The sequence below is a fragment of the Artemia franciscana genome, unplaced genomic scaffold, assembly GCF_032884065.1.
Source record: "Artemia franciscana unplaced genomic scaffold, ASM3288406v1 Scaffold_209, whole genome shotgun sequence".
NCBI lineage: Eukaryota > Metazoa > Arthropoda > Branchiopoda > Anostraca > Artemiidae > Artemia > Artemia franciscana.
In genome coordinates this window covers 665498-689848 of record NW_027063105.1, presented here as the reverse complement: position 1 = coordinate 689848, position 24351 = coordinate 665498, and the positions used below count along the sequence as shown (strand labels likewise).

The 24351-nt window shown below is 35.9% G+C and overlaps 1 long non-coding RNA gene across 1 annotated transcript in view; it reads right to left on the bottom strand.

The window, feature by feature from the left end:
* Positions 1 to 7425: 7425 nt before the first annotated feature.
* LOC136042823 (uncharacterized) overlaps positions 7426 to 24351 on the bottom strand; it is a 61702-nt gene continuing 44776 nt past the window's right edge. Inside the window, exon 5 of the long non-coding RNA XR_010621446.1 lies at positions 7426 to 10702. This is a non-coding gene — a long non-coding RNA (uncharacterized LOC136042823). The remainder of the gene's footprint in view (positions 10703 to 24351) is intronic.

The window sequence follows — 24351 nt, the reverse complement described above, 5'->3', positions numbered from 1 at the left end:
AAAAGATAATCAAAACGTTTAAATGTATGTATAACACAAGAATTAGTAAATAGCAGAAATCTTGATATTCCAACAGACACAAAAACCTTGAAGTCTCACTCATCCTCTCCCCTGGCAGCCCCTTTTCTGCGTGCTTTTCCATTTCCTTAGTTCCAGTGTACCCTTAGCTTTTCGAGATGAGGTTTTAGGAATATTCGAAATACCCCCTAATAAAAAATCTATAAGAAAATGCTCGAATTAACGTAAAATTCTAAACTCAGCTAACAACCATAACTTACGGCAAGCCGATAGCTTAACTCATAAATTTAGAAAGACATACGGGATGCATATGAAAGAGACTTGATTAATTAAAATTCAGCGGATATTTAAGCAGAAATTCAGCAGAAATAGAACAGATGGCATCGACTCTTGTGACATTTGGTTCTCTCTGGCTTGCCACTCTAAACTATCAACAACTCCTTAACATGAAGAAATAGAAGCGTTATCTACTGTTACAAAGGAAATCTTGATACATATACATTTATAGGAGGCCTTAAATATATGCGTATGCGGGTCTACACATACATCTAAGATTACATACAACGAAAAGAAAATTCTCACGAGCTATTATGCTAGTAATTTCACATTCTATTGTTAATGAATTGTAATCGTAAATGCCATTTATTAATTAAAAGACAAAAGGCTGAATATCCCTCTTTATTTCATCACTATCTTCACCTATCTTCATCACTATCTTCATAATTTGCCTGTCCTAAGCCCTTGTATTAGTTTACTTTCAATCAGAGCTATAATGGCATAGAGAATTATAAAAATTGTTTTTTAAAATACGCCGTGTAGTGGTAACCCTAATACCAGATTCCTTTTTTTTCTAAAATAAGCCCTGATAATTCTGGTCAACGGGCAATTACCAAACCTAAGTTACTAGAATAGAATCGTCGGCTAATAAATTATTTTTCCCATTGTTACCTAAATTATTTAACTCAGCTGAGTTTCATAGTTTGTCAACATATTCATATTAAATATTATTAAAAATTAAGGCAAATTTATCCATTAATTATGATTTTTCTGGGTGAAAAAAAAACAATAGATTAAGGTTGATTCCAAGAGCTGCAAGTGCGTGAACTTTTCAAGCAGAAATTGGTAGCCACTCCTTTATGCCTAGTCATAATTCAGAAAGAGAAACTTCTTTTGAGAGAAAGGAGCAGAAAGACAATACAAGCTGCTGACCATTCTAATATAGTAAAATAAAATAATTTCTGCCAGCAGAGAACATTTAAATCAGCTACATTCTTCAATCAAATTTCCGAAAATGATCATCCTCCTGTTTAAATCAAAGACGCTCAATATCCCTCTACCGTTATCCAAGAAATAATACAAATTTGATTTCCCGATCTATGTGTACTACCTTTCATCCTTCTTTGCCATACAGGAATGGTATTGCATTGGATGTCACTGTCAATTCTTCTCACCTAAATAACATCCAGCTGCCGTTTTCGACTTACTATAGTCGCTATTCTTCTTTTTTGAAGCTCCTCTTCGCTCACAGTTCAATGAGTTTTTGCAACTGAAAAAGTACATAATTTATATAAATTAAACTCTATCGGCTTACTAGTTTGCAGAGCAACAAGGGCTCCACTAAAGTGTGGTTGTAGGAAACGTAAACTCGCTAAACTGAGTTGCACCCTGGCTATTCAAAATGCAATCTATATTTCAGAAGGTTGAAATTCCCAGTCTAAAACCGAGCAGTAGAATGTTCATTTGAAATTTGTAGATAACTTTCCCCTCGTTTTGCAAAATAATTTTAGTTTTGCAAATTAATCTGTTCCCACCCCTTAATATTTCGTTAATAGTCTCAAGGTTGACGTGTTTAACACACAAATTTCGTTAGTTTTGCTTACACAGCATCCCGCCTTCTAAAGTAATAATGCTACTGAGGTAAATAAAGCTATTCAACTATTCACTTGATCAATCTTCTTGTTACCCAACATCAGCTCTTCGACTTTAATTTATACCACTTTAAGTGTACATCCTTTTTTAACTAAACATCTAGCTTGTTTCAAAACCAAACATTAAAACAAAATTGGTTGGTTGTTCTTACAATCATTAATGGCGCAACAATACGCATATACACTATAAAAAACAAAATCGGTTTCTGCGGTCAAATCTTTAGTTGAAGCCTAATCTTTAAGAGTTCGATGCATAAGAAAACATCAAGGTTTCTAAATGTTTGGTAAATTATGTGCTCTACCAAATTAAAATACAACTGTACGTGACGACAAAAGGCTCAGTGAGCCCTGCAACGACTTCTCATTTCCAAAGAAACTCGCCTTTTCTATAGAAATCCGAGGTATATGTCACAAAATAGCTTCTATCATTGGTCTCAGTGTATTAGGAATACTACTTTAGTGTAATACTACTTTTTTTTATTTGCTCCATACTTTCAGTACACTTTGCAGGTATTTTTTCAAACTCATTTGAGTTTGTATCAACTATTTTCAAACTGCTTCACCGACAAGAAGCAAATAGATTCTACCCTAAACAAAGTACATCATCGTTTTCATTACCATGTGTGTTGGTAGTTCGGATTAATTTTATGTGCAGCGTTTTATTATGCCTCTCTGGCAAGAACAGCAGATAAACAAAAGATTTGGCCTTACGACAGAAACACCTTACATTAAGTGTTAGTTAATTAAAATAGTTCTGAATTGTAAAAAATGTGTTGCAAGAAACATTAAGAGCAAAATTAAAGCCTAAAATTAAATAAATTAAGTGGTTATGCGAATCAAATTTAAAGCACAAAGTAACTGGCCTATATTGAATGAATAAACAAAACTTGAATTAAAAAAGCAAGAGATAGTCAAAGTTTATAAAATTAGATATCACCATGACTGAATAAATTAAACTTGTCACATACAGAAATCAAAACGAATAAATGTCTTTAAACGAGCAGAAATTACACATTAGAAGTCATTATTTACATAATAGTTATGTTATTTCTCGAATATACACATTTATTATATAGAAAAAATATTAGCTTTTTATATATATTTCGCTAGAAAGCCCAAATACTGGACATATATCCGTTTGCTTTTTCAACAAAAAAATGATAATACTAAAATGACCACCACATTTTCATCAGTCAAAAAACGAAAAAATCAATTGAGCGATAAAACCAAATCTAGCGATAGAAACAACTAACTTTAAAGGAAAAATATGAACTTGAAAAGCGATTAATGGATTTAATGAAAGAAGAATTTGGGGGGAGGGGGAATGAACTTATTTTAGATATTTATTGATTTAAACTTACTCCTCTCTATGCTTAATTTTTGCATGATCCTTGATTTTAAATATTCTTTCTTCGTTAAAATGCCGTTCATTGCTAGGAGTGAGCTAAAGAAAGGGGAAAAAAAACTTTTGATCATTTGCAATAATATACAATCGTTGACAATGTAAAATCTTCATAATTTTGCAATCAAATACGACTGGAGCCCCCCTCCCCCAACGCCTCTCGCGCACGCACTTCTAATCGTTTATTTTCAGATTCCAGTTTACTTTTCATACTTTGCTGTTAAATTATAAGGCCGCGACACTCTTAAATTCACTCGAACATGATCAAAATTTAATCCAAGTTTCCGAATTCGGCATCAACATTTGTTAAAGGTTAACTCTTACCTTTGACTTATTAATTCGAAAGAAGATAAAGGAAGTATCTGAGAGACAAATTGGATAATCATAATTTAACAGATCTCAACTACCCCTTCCCTGTCTATTCATATACAGAACAGATGGCGCTGGTCCTTATTCTGTTTGTTTCTTTCAACTCGGTCATACCTGATTGTATTCCTACTACATCTGTTTTTCCAAACTTCCCTTATGCTAGTTACCATGATGATAAGTATGCTATGACTGGAGTTAATTCCTCTGCTGCACTATTTTTCTCCTGGCCCCAAATCCATTTAGGGTCAAGTTTCTCGAATCATTTCAAATTCCCTAAAATCCATATTACCATCGCTGAAAGTTTATATTTTTACAGGCAAGTGGAACTTGAGGCGTTATCAAAATTAAACCACATAGAAGTTCAAGCTGTTACAGAAGAACAGTACCCAGACCAGGGACTGTTCTGGGGAACTTTAATAATTTACCTTCGATAAATTATTCTCAGTTTATTAAATTCTGCTACTCATATAACACTTTTGGGGAAAAAAGGTAGTGGTGCTTAACTAAGAGTAACCTTTACCACAAAATTATCGTAGTCCCCTGAGTACGATGAAATCCATTTCCTTAGTGTCAGACCGAAAGGTCTCTTTCGTTTCTTTAATAGTAGTGAAATCTTTTTTTCTAACATTCACGAAACCAAAATGGTTAGGTTTTATCAAAAAAGAGTGTTTCTAGCTAGTGACCATTGACCTTAAGATGGAATCAATTTATTCTTCACTTAATGTTAAGAAAATATTTCAAATACCAACGACTAGGGGAAACATCTTTTTCTATGTTATTCTTATTAATTTTTTTAAGCGTTATCTCCCTCAGCTTTTTATTACGTGGCAGAATACCGAAGAACGGTCTGATATTTTCAATCTGCAAAATCTTCTTGCAAAATTGCTGTTTACCATAAATAAATAGCTAAATTATTATTTCCCAAAAAAAGATCAAAATGTGCTCCAGTCATAAAGACATCAATCAGTCCACCTAAACACTACTTAGGAAGAAATTTGAGTTTTCAGGAAGAAGAAATTGATGAAGATAATAGAATGCAAAAAAAAAACAAATTCGTATATCAAACCGATTTTAATATAAAAATAATGTCAAAAATTGTTCAATAGCACACCGAAAAAATTGATTTTCTGAAAATAAGAAGTTGAGTAGTAAGAAACGGGACCAGCTTAATTTAAATCAACAAGAACCACACAAAGTTACCGTCGATAGCCTTAGCAGGTTCCTCGCTCTAATTGTTGAAATACTTCCACTATTACACAGCTGCCACACGTTAAAGGAGTCAATAACAGGAAGTTTTGGCACTTCATTTCAGAAAAAAAAACTTTAGAAACCTTCCTAACATACAAAAAAGATCATTAGAGACATTATCCAGCTGTTGTTTGCCATACAAATAGGACAATCAACATCACACTCGATATTCAAACCGATCTCTCGAAAATAAAAAACAAGGACGGACATTAACAAGAGGCTGTAATGTCATCATCTCCTTGAAGGACATGGGTAATATCAAGAGAATCCGACCTCTTAGCTTTCCATGCGGATATTCTCATATTTCTTCTTTTTCTAAATCTTCAACAGTTTAGTTAAAAAAATAGGAAAAATGCAATGGTAAACACTTCAGTTGCTGACCAGAAAATCAACATATAACCGCAACATTTAAAAACCTTCTTTCTTTAATTTGGCTTTGTTTCCTTTAGACTTTTTCAGAGGAAGTTATCAGCAACTACTAAAAAAGCTGTTCCAAAATATATATTTTGACACTGCTGTGAAGAACAGTTTCTACTTTTGGATTTTTTTTTAAACTCGGCATTATTTAGAATTTTTTTTTTTCAAATCTTTTTTTTAAGTTGCTAAGGGCTGAAGATCGTCCTTTACTAAATTACAAATGCCATTGCAACAATAACAGACGGATTAAGAACGTAAGGATACGAAGCAGGTTACTTCCTACGGAAACTACACACTCAGACTGATTATTTTTCCAATTAATTAGAAAAAAATCCATAATTAATTTTTCCATAGAAAAGTAAAAAAGCCGTATTAAACTTGAGACCATTAGAGGAAACTTTTTGTAATAATTCAAACTCAAAACAACCAGAAACTACTATTAAAGAATAAATACAAACCAAAAGGACCCTTATTGAACAAACAATCATAGCAAACAGAGAGATATAGGTACTAATCTGCAAGCAAACCTTCTTGGGGTTAGAAGCCGCTTAACGTTTGTAATATATTTTTTTTTAGTATTAATAAATTGATAATAGATTGAATGTAAATGAATAAATAAATCTTAAAACGAGTAAAAAATAAATTGAAAATTCAAGTCGAACGTAAAACAAACAAAAAATCACAAACAGGATATCCCACTCAAAATTTTCTAAAACTTTACTTTAATAACCTCTGTCTTTTTAGAGACCTGTCCCAGGTGCTGTGAGGGGTTATATCATCACCGGTGGCATAATTATTGAACTTTTCGACTATTTTGAAAAAGATGGTCGTTTAAAGTCATAATCAGAAGTTTTGGAGGAGGGCTCCTAAAAATAGAAAAAGAAAGGGTCGTGTTACCATCCGACCCACTTTTTAAAATCCCCCTGAACATGCCTCGAGGGTTCAAGTTTAATACTGTCAGCAGTTCATGACAGATTACAAACATACCTTTTTAATAAGCTGGGTGCACATAGTATCTTTTGATTTAGTTTGACATGTCCTCGGATATTCCAAATAATTTTAAACTAATTACTCTCAACTGTTCCGAACACACCCAGAATCAATTGATTGTCTTCGGAATCTTTTTCCAAAAATATTAGGGGTTTTGTCACCTCTACAGGCCTTGCTTAATATAGTAACTCTTTCTTAATATGTAACAGCAAAGTTATTTTACCTTTTGACTATTCTAACCTTAATTTTCATAAGCCTTTCGGATTCGCCTAGAACAAAAAATTTGTCCCTTTCTTAATGATAAATCCTGTATGTAAACAATAGGCAAATTGCAAAATTTACAATCTTTTCCCCAGAGTTGAGGGGGTATGGCATCCCTAGATGCAGAGCTATTATATATTCGGACTAATTTAAACGTGTTGAAAATTAAAAAAGGACTGATCATTGTAAAGGAAAGGGAGCAATTAAAAACGGCAAGAAAAATGGGGGGGGATGGTTACCGTCCAATCTCCCTTCAATATCCCCTTAACATACCTTGAAAATTCCAACATATAATACCCCGCGTCATTCCTTATTCATTGCTGATAGTCACTTCTCAGCCATCAAAACATAATTTTATTTTGATTGTGTTTGACATCCCTGTCAAATTTCTTTAAAATTTCCCCTTAATACTCTAAGTTTTCTTCAAAGTCTATGATCAGACATGCCTTCTTTTCTAAACAAGAGCTAAGAGCTCATATGGCAATAGTGACGTGGTCGGAAGAGCCAAAAGCTCAACGACAAGTCGATTTGTGCAGGTCTTTGACACGCCTACCAGTTTTCGTCGTCCTAGCACGTCCAGAAGCACCGAAATCATCAAAGCACTGGAACTCCCCCCCCCCCACCCGCTAGCCTCCTCAAATAAAGCGGATCCAGTCCGGTTACGTTAATAACGTAACTACGACATTTGCTTATTCTAACCACCAAGTTTCATCCTGATCTCTCCACTCTAAGAGTTTTCTAAGATTTCCGGTTTCCCCCTCCAGCCCCCCCCCCCCCCAATGTCACCAGATCTGGTCGGGATCTAAAATAAGAGTTCTGAGACATGAGTTCCTTCTAAATATCAAAATTTCATTAAGATTCGGGAACCCGTTCTTAAGTGAAAAATACCCCCCAACTCCCCCAAAGAGAGCGGATTAAGTCCGGTTATTTGAATCACGTATCTGGGACTTGTGCTTATTCTTCCCACCAAGTTTCATCCCGATCTCTCCACTCTAAGCGTTTTCCAAGATTTCCAGTTTCCCCTTCCAACTCCCCCAATACTACCGGATATGGTCAAGATTTAAAATAAGAGTTCTGAGACACGAGGTCCTTGTAAATATCAGATTTCATTAAGATCCGATCACCCATTCGTAAGTTAAAAATACCTCATTTTTTTAATTTTTCCTCTCCCTCGAGCCCCCCAGATGGTCAAATCGGGGAAGCGACTGTTATTAAGTCAATTTGTGCAAGTCCCTGACAAACCTGCCAATTTCATCGTCCTAGTACGCCCAAAAGCACCAAACTCGCCAAAAAACAGGAAATCTCTAAGTTTCATTAAGATCCAACATCCCATTCGTAAGATAAAGATACTTCAATTTTCACGTTTTCCAAGATTTCCGGTTTCCCTTCCAACTCCCCCCAATGTCACTGGATCTCATAGGGATTTAAAATAAGAGCTCTGAAGCACAAGATCCTTCTAACTATCAAATTTCATTAAGATCTGATCACCCGTTCGTAAGTTACAAATACCTCAGTTTTTCTAATTTTTCCAAATTAGAAAGAGAGGGGATCCGGTCCCGTTATGTCAGTCACATATCTAGGACTTGTACGTATTCTTCCCACCCAGTTTCATTCTGATCTTTCCACTCTGTGTGTTTTCCAAAATTTACGGTCCAGTCCCTGTTGTAGATTCTTTGTATGTTTTGACTTTCATTTCTGCTCATCGAATTCGTGGAAAACATTTCAAATACGCATTTAAATTGCGCATTTGAAAAGGTGGCCTTTTAAGCAGCTGATCAATAACGTTGTTCCGGATTGGCGGTGCCCAAAGGACATGGGAACTAATTAAAAGTTAAATAGCTAGATTCGTGGATGTAAAATAGTTCGTCCTTTTCCAGTCTTCAGTCAATCACTGACCAAGTTCAAAGCTAGATGCTCTGGACAATTTTTTTCACTCAGGCATTATGTGAAAATGTGTGATATTTATATGCCCAGAGTGTACAAACCACTCCGGTTGTGAAGTCCGGTTCAGAAGTGTTAATCTTACGCTGGTAAATGAAGCCTACTGGGAAAAGATCAGAGCCTAAAATATCCATTTGGAAGCGGTATGTAAGTTCCTATCCCCACTTGTTCTGTAGCTTAATCACAGGCTTAAGAAATTGCAAAGAGACAAGTGCACACATTTTTTTTAATATTGGGAAAAAATAAATTTTTCCGTGATTTCGGTTTCAGTTTGATTTTCTTAAACTGTAGTTTTGGGACAAAATGGATGATAAACACATAATACTGCATATTAATTAAATCTATTATAGATTAAATGGACTGATACCTTTTCTGGGAATCCTTGCCATTTAAAAAGTAGCTGAGTTTTGTTTCATTTTGCACGAAAAATTACTTTCTCTTTCTATTTGAGAATTGAATTTGTCAATATTTTACATACCAATAACTAGGGGAAATGCCTTTTTTCATGTTTAACTTTTTTTAAGTGTTATCTCCCTCAGCTTTTTGTTACGTGGTTGAAAGTCCGATATTTTCATTTACAAAATCTTGATGCAAAATATTTGTTTTCCATTAAAAGCTAAATATTCAAAAGCTAATTAATTCCAAGAAAAAGAAATAAATAAAAACTGCTCCAGTGATAAAGACACCAATCAATCCACCAAAATACTATTTAAGAAGAAATTCTAGTTTTTTAGGAATTAGATATTGATGAAGCTAACAGAATACGGTAAACAGAGAAAAATTCGTAAATTTTCGACCAATTTTATTATCAAAGTAGTGTCATGAATTTTTTTATAGCAAATCAAAATATTAATTTTTAAGGATAAGAAGTTGTATGGTAGTAAACCGGACCAGCTTCATTTCAATCTACCTTAACCACCCAAAACTACCGCCAATAACCTTGTTGGCACCAATTACCTTCCACTATTATAGGGTGCTAAAGGAGTCAATAATAGGAAGTTTAGGGACTCTTTAGCGAAGAAAAAGGATCTTTTGGATCCTTCCTGGCATAAAGAGAGATCAATAGAGACATGATCCGGTTCTTGTTTGCCATACAAATGACACAATCAACACCACACTCGATATTGACACCGATCTCTAATAAATATGAAACGAAAACAGACGTCAAAAAGCGCCTGTAGTTTCATCATCTCCTAGAAAGGACATGGGTAATATCACACCGATCTGACCAGTTAACATTCCATGTGATGATCTGATGTTTCTTTTTTTCTTTATGTTCATCTGTCAAGTTACAAAAATGGAGAAAATTCAATGGCAACCACGTCAGTTGCTGACAATTTTCTGGTCACTAACCAGTATATAAGAGGGTATCAGCATCTGCTAAACAATTCACTCAGAGATAAATTTTGAGACTGCTGTGGTAAAAAGTTACTACTCCTGGATTTTGTTAAAATGTGCATTTATTTAGCACTATTATTTTCAGATCTTTTTTTAAGTTACTACAGGCCAAAGGTCGTTGAAAATATTAATCCAGTCTTCAGGACTGTAAATTTCACGAACACACAAATATTAATTAGACCTGATATGCTGAAGGAAATAATCCTTCTTCTTACACGTCTGAGACGATTCGGGAACCTCAAATCGACTTTAATTAGTTAGTTTTCTTCTCAACATCACTTGAAAAAAAAATGAAAGAAACTTATATCTGGCTTAATTTAATATCCATTTAAAATCTCCCAAAAGTATTTTACCCTGTGAATTGGAATACATTATTTCAGAAACAGGTATCTGCAGTCAATATCAACTCCCTTGTGCATAAAGAGTCACTGAAACGCTACCAGCTGTAACGCAAAATAATTCGGTAAATAAAAACAAGATAACCAGGCGAGTAAGTCTTAATTGATTTAGATCGAAGACGCCCAATAATCTCAAGTTATCCAAAAATAAAAATAATAGTCTTCCCGACTTATGTCAACTACCTCATTCTATATCTTAAATGTCATCGAATTGGGTTTTGGTGAGTTTTTTCTTCTCTCCTAAAAACATACTGTCATCATCCATGTTCTCCATTTTAAACTTTTCAATAGATGCTGTTCTTCTTCTTTGAAATTTGGACTCTTTTCCTCAACTGAAAGGGCAAAAAAATGTTGGTAATTAAACAGTACCGTTTTACGGGTTTACTAAATATAAATCAATCAACACTTACAGTTCAATGAGGGCTCCACTAAAGTGCATTTATACAAAAGTGTACTCACTAAACTCAGCCCCCCCCCCGCCATTGCCCCGCATATTTTATAGCTTATCAGGTTTGGATTCAATGTCTAAAAGGGGTTTCTTTTTATAGAAAATAGCCGAGAACGATACCAGCTATTGCTCATAATTTTATGATAAAATCAAAAATAGAAGATAAAATTATCAGCCAGCTATGTCTAATTAAGTTTTATCTTTCAATCAAGTTACGAAAAAAGATCATATCCCAGTTGAGATATAAGATACCCAATAAGTCTATCTTAAATAGTATAAAAGTTGATCTTTTTTGTGACTTATATTTTGTTTCTTTTCTTTTTCATTGCATAGCTTCTTTTTATGTTTGTAAGCGAACAAAATTGAATTATCTCATGTTATAAAATGGTGTCGGAGAGAAAATCTTTTCCAAGTTAAAAAGCAATTTAATACTTGAACTAATACGCCTTGATTTTCAAAATTAAAAATACACACTGGAAATTTTTATTGTTTATTTATTATTTATTTATTTATTTTCTTTATTTCCCTCAAAAAATGAGGAGTACGCTACAATATAATATAAAGAAAAAACAACTGATAACACTTACAATCAAAACCTATCAAATATTGATCGAACACTTAAAAAAAAAAAAAAACACTTGCTAAATAGATTAGCCTATAAATCATGAAGAGCCAGAACTGTTACTAAAAAACGGAAATAAATTGTGGCCTAAAAGGCTAATTTTCGCCCTATCTTCAAATGTTTTATATTTTTTGTTTATACAGACTACAGGATCCTTCACATTAAGCTTTAAAACAATCTCAGTGTTACTAAAAGAAAGGGGGAAACCAAGTAAAAATTTACAGAATTTAAAATAAGCAACTTTAATGGGCGAAAGATCAGAATTTAAGTGGAATATGTGGCATCTTTAATCTATCCATTAAATTCAGAATTGTATGAAGAGCTGGTTTAGCCTGCCAACCAGTCCAGTGGGAAAAGCAGGCAAGTCTATCAGCCCCAACCCCAGGGGTGCAATTGGGGACCCTCCAGGTACAGTCTTTTTATTTTGTGCTTGATGCCTATATCTCTGCTATATCTTTAAATCATGGGTGATACTTCAAAAAAGAGCTATAGACCTAACACCAGAGAGATGAGATCAGACTGCTCCATACAGTTTAGTGGTGCTGAATCCATTAATGATCAAATTGCATTGCTCACCTCTCACTTAAACACCCTAAAGAATAAGCAGAAGCTGAATGATCAAACGCTCAAAACTACAATGGCAGAAGTTGTCAGTCAAGCACTGTCTACTGAAGTTGGTCCATTGGTTGAGGCCTCTGTTAAAAGACTTACCCCTAGTCATGAACCTGCTACTTTTGATGCCAACAGTATAGAAATAATCAAACAAGAGGTATACTCTAGCCTGAAAATGGATTTTGATGTGCTTGTTGAAAAATCACTCAAACAATATGATCTGAGGATGACAAAGCTTGAATCCTCCCTGAAATTGCTTGACTCAGGTCTGTCAAAGCTGCAAAATTCTCTGAAACCAATTCAATCCAATGTTGATTGTCTGAGTGATCAGTTTGACCAAATGAAACTCTCAAATCAGCTGGTCCTATTTGGTTTAAAAGAAGACCCTTATCCAGAAGCTTCTGAAAGCAGATTCCTTGGATTTTGCAGTACTAGATTTCCTGGTATTCCTGTGACCCAGAATGATATAGTTTCTGCTAGAAGGATTGGTAAACAAGGCTCAGGTTTGAAACCTCGTCCACTTGTTGTGGAATTTTGCAGTTCTAGAATGCAGCAGCTCATTCTTAGAGAAAAGAAATGTTTGCAAGGTAGTGGTGTCTTTATTTCTGAGTCACTCACAGTCCAGACTTCAGCTACTTAATTATACTAAATCAAAGCTTGGAAAGAGGTCTACATGGTCTAGTGGAGGAGAAATACTCACAAAGCTTTCTGATGGTAAAGTGATTACTGTCAAAGAGGCATCTCAAGTTGATACTCTCTATCAGTTAATTACAGCTCATCCAAGTCCATCCAAGCCCCTCCCAGGACTGAAATAAATCATTTCTCTTTTTTCAGCTCTGTTTTGTAAATTTATTTATGATTTAATAGTTTTTCTTATGTTTGCATAATGTTGTTTATTATTTTTATTCCCTTTGAACCTAGTAGTTTATTATTGTCTTTGTTCTTGCAGTTGTTTTCTCTATTGTTGCCTATATGTCTTACCTTTCAATCCACCCTCTCTTACTTCAGCCTTCTTGTATGGATATTGTGTTCATTTGTAAAGTTGTTGTATACATTTGTCATGTGTAGTATATATGGGTCATTTCTCCTTTCTTTTGAATTCATCTATTCTTAATTCAGTTATATTTGATCAACCAAGTAGTGCTGGTAAACAAGAGGCACACACTTTTGACCCTCTCCTTGAATCTATGGTTAGTTCTAGCTGCAATTATCACTCCACCATTGATTATTGTGATAACATTTTGCCCTCACTCTGTTCAAATAGTTGCTTTAATGTATTTTGTTTGAATGTGCGTGGAATAAGAGATAAGTGGGACAGTCTTAAATCGTATTTGTGGTCTAATAATTCTTGCCCTTTTGATGTCATAGGCTTGACAGAAACATGGTTATCTGATAGTGATAATTTTACAGCTTATGATATGGATGGTTATATGGCTATTCATGTCCCTAGAATGGTAACAAAGTGTTCTGGGGGTATTTCTTTGTTTATAAAATCTAATATTGAATTTTGTAGAAGATCTGACCTTGAATCCTTGTTTACATCAAGGGTGTCTAATAGTAGGATAGTTTGTTCTCTTGTCATTGATCTGAAAAGCCAGTTTGCATGTGATACTGTTTGTTTGTTTTATAAGCCCCCTCCTTTTCCAACACATCTGTTCTGTGATTTGCTTGATCAGCTTTCCGGTGTGGGGACTTTCTCTAAAAAACGAATTTGTGTTTTGGGAGACTTTAATTGCAATATGTTAAATGTTGGATCAAATGATGAATGTGACCATCTTTTTGATGTATTTTCTTCTTCAGGGCTACTTCCTTCAATTTTTTTTCCTTCTCGTGTTGACCCTTCAAGAAATTCTGCCACTTTAATAGATAATATTTTCACTTCTCATTCTCCTAATTTGAAGTTCTCTTCTGGTCTTGTTTTCACTGATCTTTCTGATCACTTTCCTATTTATCTATCACTATCTGTGCCTAAAACCGAGATTACTGTGGATGAGAAAGGTAAGTCTTCTTTCAGAACTTATACAGATAAGGAAATTTCTAATTTAATATATGGTCTTCAGAGTAATGATTGGTCTAGTGTTCTTGAAGCTAATGATGCTGATTGTGCAACTAGATTATTTTTGTGTCGTATGGGGATTCTGTTGGATAAGCATTTTCCTCTTAGAAATAAGCCAAGGAATTTTACACCCAAATGCCCATGGATGTCTAGAAGTCTGATCAATGCAACCCATATGAAAGCGTCTTTGTTCAAGGCTGCATGTAAAAGTAAGACACAGGATGATCTTTTGAAGTATAAACATTACAAAAATGTGCTCACTTCTTCAGTTCGTGTAGCAAAAAAGCTGTATTTTTCGCGTCGAATTAATGAATGCAAGGGGAATTTGCGCAAGGTTTGGACTGTAATTAATGAAGCTCTCTCTCGCAAGAAACACAAACATTCCTCTCCATGTTTTTATAGAAATGCTGATGGTTCTGTTGTAGACAAAAAATCCTCAGCGAGTGCCTTCAATTCGTATTTCACCACACTTCCTTCAGTTCTAATTCCACCCCCGAGTAGAGTAAGTTGTTTTCCCTTGGCAGAGAAGTCTTTTTTCCTTTCCCCATGTAGTACTACTGAGATTTCTAGTATTATTTCCCAACTTCCTAGCAGTCGTTCAGTTGATAGTTTTGGTTTGAGTAATAATGTCCTTAAAAAAATTAGTCAGTTTGTTTCTCATCCGATTTCACACATAACTAACCTCTCTCTTTCTTCTGGTTTTTTCCCTCATTCATTTAAAGTTGCTACTGTTCTACCTTTGCATAAAAATGGTGATTCGTCTCTAATTTCAAACTACAGACCTATTTCTCTTCTTCCCGTCATCTCAAAGGTTGTTGAAAAAGTAGTGTATCGTCGACTCTCTTCATTTGTATTTAGTACTAATTCGACTGATGGAAATTCTCTCATCACTAACCATCAGTATGGTTTTCGTCCCTCATTCTCTACCTTACATGCACTTACTGATGCTACAGAGTTTGTGCATGTTAATCTGGACAAGGGCTTGTGTGTTTTGGGTCTATTTCTTGACTTTTCAAAGGCCTTTGATATGGTTGACCACAATGTTCTTCTGTCTAAACTATCCTTATTTGGTGTGCATGGAGTCCCACTAGATTGGTTTAGGTCCTACCTCTCAGATAGATCTCAGTATGTTTTGGTTAACCGTACTTCTTCCACTACTTTGCCTGTATTGAAAGGTGTCCCACAAGGCTCTGTGCTTGGACCACTTTTGTTTCTAATCTTCATTAATGATCTTGTTGATGGTATTCATCCCCATATTCACCCTGTTCTTTTTGCTGATGACAGTAATTTTTTCATTGCTGCGGTGGACCTGCCATCTGCCACTTCTATAGCTCAAGGTCTTCTTGATAAAGTAAAGGATTGGTGCTGGTCAAATGGTATGGCTCTTAACAGCCGAAAGAGTGCCATTGTCAACTTTAGGACCCCTTACCGCATGAGAGACGTACGGGAGCCAATCACCCTGACTTTTGGGAATGATATTATACCACAAGCTACTATGGTGAAACTTCTTGGTGTGTATCTTGATAGTTTTCTTTCTTTTAAACCGCATATAACTCACACCCGTTCCTTAATACTCCGCCAGTCTTCATTGTTGCACCGGATTAATTCATTTCTTCCTCCTGATATTATGGTTTCTATTTATCATGCTTTTATTCATCCTTACCTTTCTTATTGCTGCTCTGTCTGGGGCAATACTAATAAATCTCTTCTCTGCTCACTTCAAAGAGCCCAAAATAGGGCAGTGAAGGCTACTTTTCTTCTCCCTCGGCTTTACCCTTCCTCTGATCTTCATAATGATACTGGAATAGCTCCGCTGGATCATATTATAGGTAAAAATACTCTTTATTTAGCGCATTCTGCTTTTCTAGGTACTCTTCCACCGACCCTGCAGCAGTTTTTCTCAAGGACAGGCTCAGGTAGGTACTTTTCTTCTTTGCGTAATTCTTCTCGACGATTTATTTTACCAAAACGATCCTCTACAGCAGCTCAGAGGTCTCCTGTATATCAGTCAATTCTATTATGGAACTCCATCCCTTTGGATGTCCCTCTTTTTCTTTCTGCAAATGCATTATTTCGTCGGGTCTTTCCAGTTAAATAATTTTTGTCTCTCTTTTAATTCTATCCCAATTTGTATGTCACTTCTCTTCTTTTAAAATCTTGTCTTGTTCCAGTGTTTTTTTTTTTTTTTGTTTTTTTTTGTATATATTTTATAAGTGTTTTTTTTTTTTTTTGTTCTCTGTGGCCCATTACAAGCATAGCTTCTTGGGCCTATTAATTGATTTACTTTTGTAATAGTTTTCTTTAGTATTAATAAATTGATTGATTGATTGATTGATTGATACGGTAGTTTATGAATTGAAGAAATATGCATACAATACTTCAGTTCTTGAATAGCATTGTATGAGTTACAGACACGATAGGTGACTGATTTATATATTTAAGACCAGAATTGCTTACACCGAGTGACGCAAAAATTAAAGAAAATATTTTTTCTTGGTCCGGTCCAGTATAGAATATCCCGGAAACTTCCTAAAGTCACAATTTCAAACGGTGGCATATTCAATCCTAAAGATGTCCATAGTCTTTCAAAAGTAAAGAGTTGAAATCGATGAATTTTGAAGTTTAGATACATATTAGATACACAGATACATACAATAGGGAAGCTTTAAGGAGAAACTGACGAATATTACGACAGTTTTGACAGTGTATATTAGGGAGGGGTTTACTTGTGATTGAAACGATAATTCTATTTGGAAAGAACGTAAAAGAGGGGTTACCTAGTTTCTAACTAAGTAACGAATGGGCCTCCAAATTTGTCCAAAAAATATTATCTATTTTAGGTATCTTGCACAGATACCTTGTCTATGTAAATTGCAAATACGCCCCCAAATTTGTCCCCAAAAAAAACAATATCAAGGATTTAGAAAGGGGAGGATTTTTTTTCATTTTTGTTCATGAAAAATACCAAAACAGGCGGATTTTTAAAATATAAGTGGAGGATGAAAAGATCTGAGGAGGAAATCCCTAGCCCACAAACGACGTTCGGAAATAAATAGTACCTACTATAGGTGCGAGTTACTTCTATGCTACTTCGATATGAATACTTCTATATTCACATACGGAATATTTCTGTTCGTTTTAAGTTTTAAAATCAATCCTTACTTTCACTTAAAAAGAACTTCTTTTTTTATATTTAATTTCTGAACGTTTGTTTTTCTTTATTCAACTATATAAGAAACAAGCTGTCAGACTAACCGTGTTTCAAACAATAAGCTGTAAGAACAAAAGCTAAGAGCTCCTATGGCACTTGTGACGAGGTCGGAAGAGCCAAGAGCCAAACACTCATATGGTATGAGCTTTAGCAAAATTCTAAGAATCAATAGATTGATTTAAAAGGAAAATCAGAGGCTTAATGCCGGTCGAGATTTAAAATAAAACTCTAAGACACTAGGTCCTTCTAAATATCAGATTTCATTAAAATCCGATCACCCACTCGTAAGTCAAAAATATCTCATTTTTTCTAATTTTTCCGCTCTCTTCAGCCCTCCAGATGGTCGTATCGGGGAAAAAGAGTTTATCAAGCCAATTTGTACAGGTCCCTGACACGTCAATCAATTTTCATCGTCCTAGCACGACCAGAAGCACCGAACTCGCCAAAGCACTGGACCCCCCCCCCCCTAACTCCCTGAAAGGGAGCGGATAAAGTCCAGTTACGTCAATCACGCATCTACGATATTTTCTTATTCTACCCACCAAGTTTCATCCCGATCTCTCCACTCTAAGCGTTTTCCAAGATTTCCGGCTTCCCCTCCAACTCCATTAATGTCACCAGATCTGTTCGGGATTTAAAATAAGAGCTCTGAGACACAGGGTCCTTCTAAATATCAAATTTCATTCAGATCTGACCACCAATTGGTAAGTTAAATTTACCTCATTTTTCTTAATTTTTCCTCTCCCTCCAGCCCCCAGATGGTCAAATCAGGGAAACGACTGTTATCAAGTCAATTTGTGCAGTTTCCTGACACACCTACCAATTTTCATTGTCCTAGCATGTCTTGATACACCGAACTCGCCAAAGCACTGGAAATCCCCCTCCAACTACCCCAAAGAGATCGAATCCATTCCAATTATGTCAATTACGTATCTAGAACTTGTACTTATTCTTCCCATCAAGTTTGATCGTGATCTCTCCACTCTAAGCGTTTTCCAAGATTTCCGGTCTCCAAGATTTCTGTTTTCCCCCTCCCACCCCCGTGTCCCCGGATCCGATTCAAATTGAAAATGGAGCATTCGAGACATAATATCTTTCTATATATAAAGTATTATTAAGATCCGATCACCCATTCGTAAGATAGATACCTCGATTTCCACGTTTTCCAAGATTTCCGGTTTCCCACTCAAATTCCCCCCAATGTCACCAGATCTGGTCGGGATTTAAAATAGGAGCTCTGAAGCACAAGATCCTTCTGAATATAAATTTTCATTTAGATCTGATCACCCTTTCGTGAGTTAAAAATACCTCATTTTTCTAATTATTAAGAATTAACCCTCCCTCCCCACTCCCCCAAACAGAGCAGATCCGGTCTGGTTATGTCACCCACGTATCTAGAACTTGTGCTTATTTTTCCCAACAAGTTTCATTCCGAACCCTCCAATCTAAGCGTTTTCCAAGATTTTAGGTTTCCCCTTCAAGCCCCCCCCCCCCCCAATGTCACCGGATCCGGTCGAGATTTAAAATAAGAGCTCTGAGGCACAGTGTCCATCTAAATATCAAATTCAAAATCACTCTTTCGTAAGTTCCGAGACACAATATCTTTCTAAATGTCAAATTTCATTAAGATCCGATCACCTATTCGTAAGTTAAAAATCCCTCATTTTTTCTCTTTTTTCGAATTAACCACCCCACCCCACCCCCCTAAGATGGTCGAATAAGGGAAACGACTATTTCTAATTTAATCTGGTCTGGTCCCTGATACGCCTGCCAAATTTCATCATCCTAGTTTATCTGGAAGTGCCTAAACTAGCAAAACCAGGACAGACAGACCGACAGACCGACAGAATTTGCGATCACCGTGTGTCATAAATGTCTATATGTCATGGCACTTGGTAAATATCTAGTGCCGTAAAAATTGGATTCGATACAGCTTTGAAGTGTTGAGATAAGATCAAAAAGCTGAGATTAAAAACCTTGCTCCTGGGGTTGCAGGGTGGGCCATTTTATATCCAAAGGCATAGTTATTTGGCATTTCAACTATGATGAAGAAAACGAATATCTATCTCAAAATTTTGATCGGACGTTTTAGGGAAAAGGGGGCGGGGAAAGGGCCTAATTGCCCTCCAATTTTTTCGGTCACTTAAACAAGAGCTAAGAGCTCATATGGCACTTGTGACGAGGCAAGAAGAGCTAAGAGACAAGAGATCATATGGTTTGAGCTCTAGCAAAATTCTATAAATCAATAGATTGATTTAAAAAGGAAAATAAGAGGCTTAATGCCGGTCAAGATTTAAAATAAGAGCTCTGAGTCACAAAGTCCTTCTAAATATCAAAATTCATTAAGATCCGATCACCCACTCGTAAGTTATAAGTACCTAATTTTTTCTAATTTTTCCTCTCCCTTTTGCCCTCCAGATGGTCGAATCTGGGAAAACGACTTTATCAAGTCAAATTGTGAAGCTCCCTGACACGCCTACCAATTTTCATCGTTTTAGCACGTCCAGAAGCACCAAACTCGCCAGATCACTGAACCCCTCCCCTCACCCCCCCCCCCAAAGAGAGTGAATCCAGTATGGTTCAGTCAATCACGTCTCAAGGACATTTGTTTATTCTATCCACGAAGCTTCATCCCGATTCCTACACTCCAAGTGTTTTTCCAAGATTTCCCCCTCCAGCTCCCCCCAATGTCAAAAGATCTGGTCGGGATTTTAAATAAGAGCTCTGAGACATGAATTCCTTCTAAATATCAAATTTCATTACGATCCGATCGCCTGTTCGTAAAATAAAAATACCCCAATTTTCACGTTTTCCAAGAATTCCAGTTTCCCCCTCCAACTCCCCCGAATGTCAAAGGATCTGATCGGTATTTAAAATTAGAGCTTTAAAGCGCAAGATCCTTCTAAATATCAAATTTGATTAAGATCTGGTCACCCTTTCGTAAGTTACAAATGCCTCAATTTTCAAAATTACCCCCCCCCCCCCAACTCCACCAAAGAGAGCAGATCCGGTCCAGTTATGTCAGTCATGTATCTTAGACAGGTTTTGATTCTTCCCATCCAGTTTCATCCTGATCTCACCTCTTAAGTATTTTCTAAGATTTCTGGTTCCCCTCAACTGCCCCCCCTCCAATTACGCTGGATCCGGTTGAGATTTAAAATAAGAGATCTGAGTTACGAGATCCTTCTAAATATGAAGTTCCATGAAGATCCGATCACTCCTTCGTAAGTTAAAAATATGTCATTTTTTCTTATTTTTCATAATTACCCCCCCCCCCCCACAATTGAGTGGATCCGTTCCAATATGTAAATCACGTATGCAAGACTTCTGCTAATTTTTCCAACTAAGTTTCATCCCAATCCCACCAATCTAAGTGTTTTCCATCATTTTAGATTTCCCCACCCCAAACTTCCCCCAATGTCACCAGATCCGGTCAGGATTTAAAATAAGAGCTTTGAGACACGATATCCTTCTAATATCAAATTTCATGGAGATCCAATCACCCGTTCGTAAGTTAAAAATACCTCCTTTTTTCTAATTTTTCATAATTAACCCCCCCCCCCCTCCCCCAACTACCCCAAAGAGAGCGGATCCGTTCTGGTTATGTCAATCAAGTATCTAGGACTCGTGTTTTTTTCCCTACCAAGTTTCATCCCGATCCCTCCACTCTAAGTGTTTTCCAAATTTTAGGTCTCCCCCTCCCAACTCCCCCCCCAATGTCACCAGATCCGGTCGGGTTTAAAATAAGAGCTCTGAGCCACGATATCCTTCTAAATATCAAATTTCATTGCGATCCAATTACCCGTTCGTTAGTTAAAAATACCTCATTTTTTTAATTTTTCAGAAATACCCCCCCCCCCCCCCAACTACCCCAAAGAGAGCGGATCCGTTCCGTTTATGTCAGTCATCTATCTAGGACTTGTGTTTATTTTTCCCACCATGTTTCATCCCGATCCCTCCACTCTAAGTGTTTTCCAAGTTTTAAGTTTCCCCCTCCCAACTCCTCGCCCCCATCACCAGATCCGGTCGGGATTTAAAATAAGAGCTCTAAGACACGATATCCTTCTAAACATCAAATTTAATTGAGATCCGATCACCCGTTCGTAAGTTGAAAATACCTCATTTTTCTAATTTTTAAGAATTACCCCCCCCCCCCCAACTACCCCAAAGAGAACGAATCCGTTCCGATTATGTAAATCATGTATCTGGGACTTGCGCTTATTTTTCCCATCAAGTTTCATCCCGATCCCTCCACTCTAAGTGTTTTCTAAGATTTTAGGTTTCCCCCCTCCAACTCCCCCCAATGTCATCAGACCCAGTCGGGATTTAAAATAAGAGCTCTGAAACACAATATCATTCCAAACATCAAATTTCATTAAGATCCAATCACCCGCTCATAAGTTAAAAATACTTCATTTTTTCTATTTTTTCCGAATTAACCGCCGCCCCCCCCCCCCAGATGGTCAAATCGGGAAAACGACTATTTCTAATTTAATAAGGTCCGGTCCCTGATACGCTTGCCAAATTTCTTCGTCCTAGCTTACATGGAAGTGCCTAAAGTATCAAAACCGAGACTTTAGGTTTTCCCCCTCCAACTCCCCCCCAATGTCATCAGATCCTGTCGGGATTTAAAATAATAGCTCTGAGACACAATATCATTCTAAACCTCAAATTTCATTAAGATCCAATCACCCGCTCATAACTTAAAAATACTTCATTTTTTCTATTTTTTGCGAATTAACCGTGCCCCAATTCCCCCCAAGATGGTCAAATCGGGAAAATGGCTATTTCTAATTTAATCTGGTCCGGTCGCTGATACGCTTGCCAAATTTCATCGTCCTAGCTTACCTGGAAGTGCCTAAAGTAGCAAAACCGGGACCGACAGACCGACAGACAGACAGACAGACCGACAGAATTGGCGATTGCTATATGTCACTTGGTTAATACCAAGTGCCATAAAAAGGCACTTGAACTTTTAATTTCCTCTCACTATGTTCAAGGACCATTCAGTCGATACGACCACTCGTAGGAAAAAAAGAATTAACACGCACCCATGATCTTTCTGCTGGCAAACATACAAAATTCCGCATTTTTGCAGATATGAGCTTGAAACCTGTATAGTAAGGTTCTTTGAAACGTTTCTATGGGGATCTTTCTCTTTTTTCGAAAATCAGGCAAATTTTCTCAGGCTCGTGGCCATTGATAGGTAAAATTAACCTTAATGAATTTTTATATGTGTTCCTTTCTGTATTTTCATCTCTTTTCTTTAATCATATACCTCGCCATGAAATATGCCATAAATTTCTGCATCGCCATTAAATAAATTGTTGTCACAATTCCTTAAATTTAAAATATGATATCGAAACAAACAATGAGTACTTGTATCTTATAGCCATTGCACCTAAGAAGTGAAGTCTCCCAAATTATATATTTTCCAGCTATTCTCGCAATGCGTCTCCCTTGTTTCAAACTGTGTAACTGTCAATTGAATCAACTGTGACGAAACAAAAATTGAAAAAACAAGTTACGGGTGAGAAAATGCATTGAAAATTAAAGGGGGGGGATAGAGAATAGCGAATCTGCATGCAAAATCCTAAGTCCTAAGTTAGAAATCCACTATGAATCCAAATATAAGATTAATTTTACAAAAACTTCCTCTCCCTAATGCGAGGCTCCCACTACGTCAAGAAATTCCTATTTAAAGATTGGGTGTATACCTTAATCCATAAAAGGAAGTCGAATGTCCCAAACTACTCCGTAAATGGTCAGAATATTGTATAAAAGTAAGTTAGGTCATTTATTCGGCCCAAAAGAAAATATTCTTTTCAACCTACTTACAGCAGAAGACCCTTTTCTAACTAATTTGGTATTGAAAGAAGCCAATAGCTGAACAAATTCAAGATCAACTAATAAGAGTCAGAAAATATTAAATCTATTCGACGAAAAGCCTTGCGAATAATTTACTAAGAAGATGAAGTTCCATTTTATTCTTCTCAGATACATTTAGTTTAGAAGGACTTATGCAGGAGACACAATTTTTGTCTCTGTTTCCAAAAAAATGCAATAAAATCGTACCCTCAAAAGGTCCTCCTTACTCAGACCTGATCCATCCTGGACCGTCAATCAGGCTGTTCTTATCTTATTTTTCAACTTCAAAATATGAAATAAAAATACCCTTATATCAGTCAAAATATTAACAAAATACGCAACTAATTTACTGCTTGTTGTTTATAAATATTCGCTAAGCTCCTCCTTTTTGAGCTTTTATTTGCCATTTTTTGAATTTGCCAGTCTAATCTGTTTTATTTTTCATGACATACTATGGCCCGTGTATGTGTATACATGTTTTTTCATCTTTTATTTAACTGTTATCTTTTTTTTATATTTTGCTAAAACTACGGTGCATTCTTTTGCTATTTTTAAATGTGTAAGCATTTTTAAACCTTTTTCATGGTTTTAACCTTCCAACCTTTTTAAAAGTTTTCTATTTTCTGTGTTGACCCCAAAATACAAGTTAAGCTCAGCCAGGCTTGTAATAGTTATTTAGAAAATGGTAGATCTTATCTAAATGATGTTTGCATTTATCAACAAATTTCTGTTTTGTAATGAATAATTTTTAACATTTAAAAATTTGACCTATAAGTTACAGAACAATGATTCAACTAATCGATTACCTATGAATGCGCAGACACATTCTGTAAAAGCAAAAAGTCAATCCTAGGTTTCCCTTTTAAATTTCTTTCAATAAAACAAAATTCTTTTAGCATGCATATTATTTTTCTGACTGATAACCAAGGGCAAATTCGCACCAACTATTTCACTAGTAATTTGTACCTATCACAGAGAAATTTCTCTCACACATTCGGTTGCTTCTAAGTGAATAATATTTTCATGGCCCGAGAATAGCTCCGTTTTTCCTCTTTGTATTTCTATCCAAAATATTCTATAGTACTGTAATCGAGGTATAAACAATTCAGTAAGAAATAAACCATTTTTCTGTTTTAGTTCAAGAAAATAAAGTTTTAAAGTGGT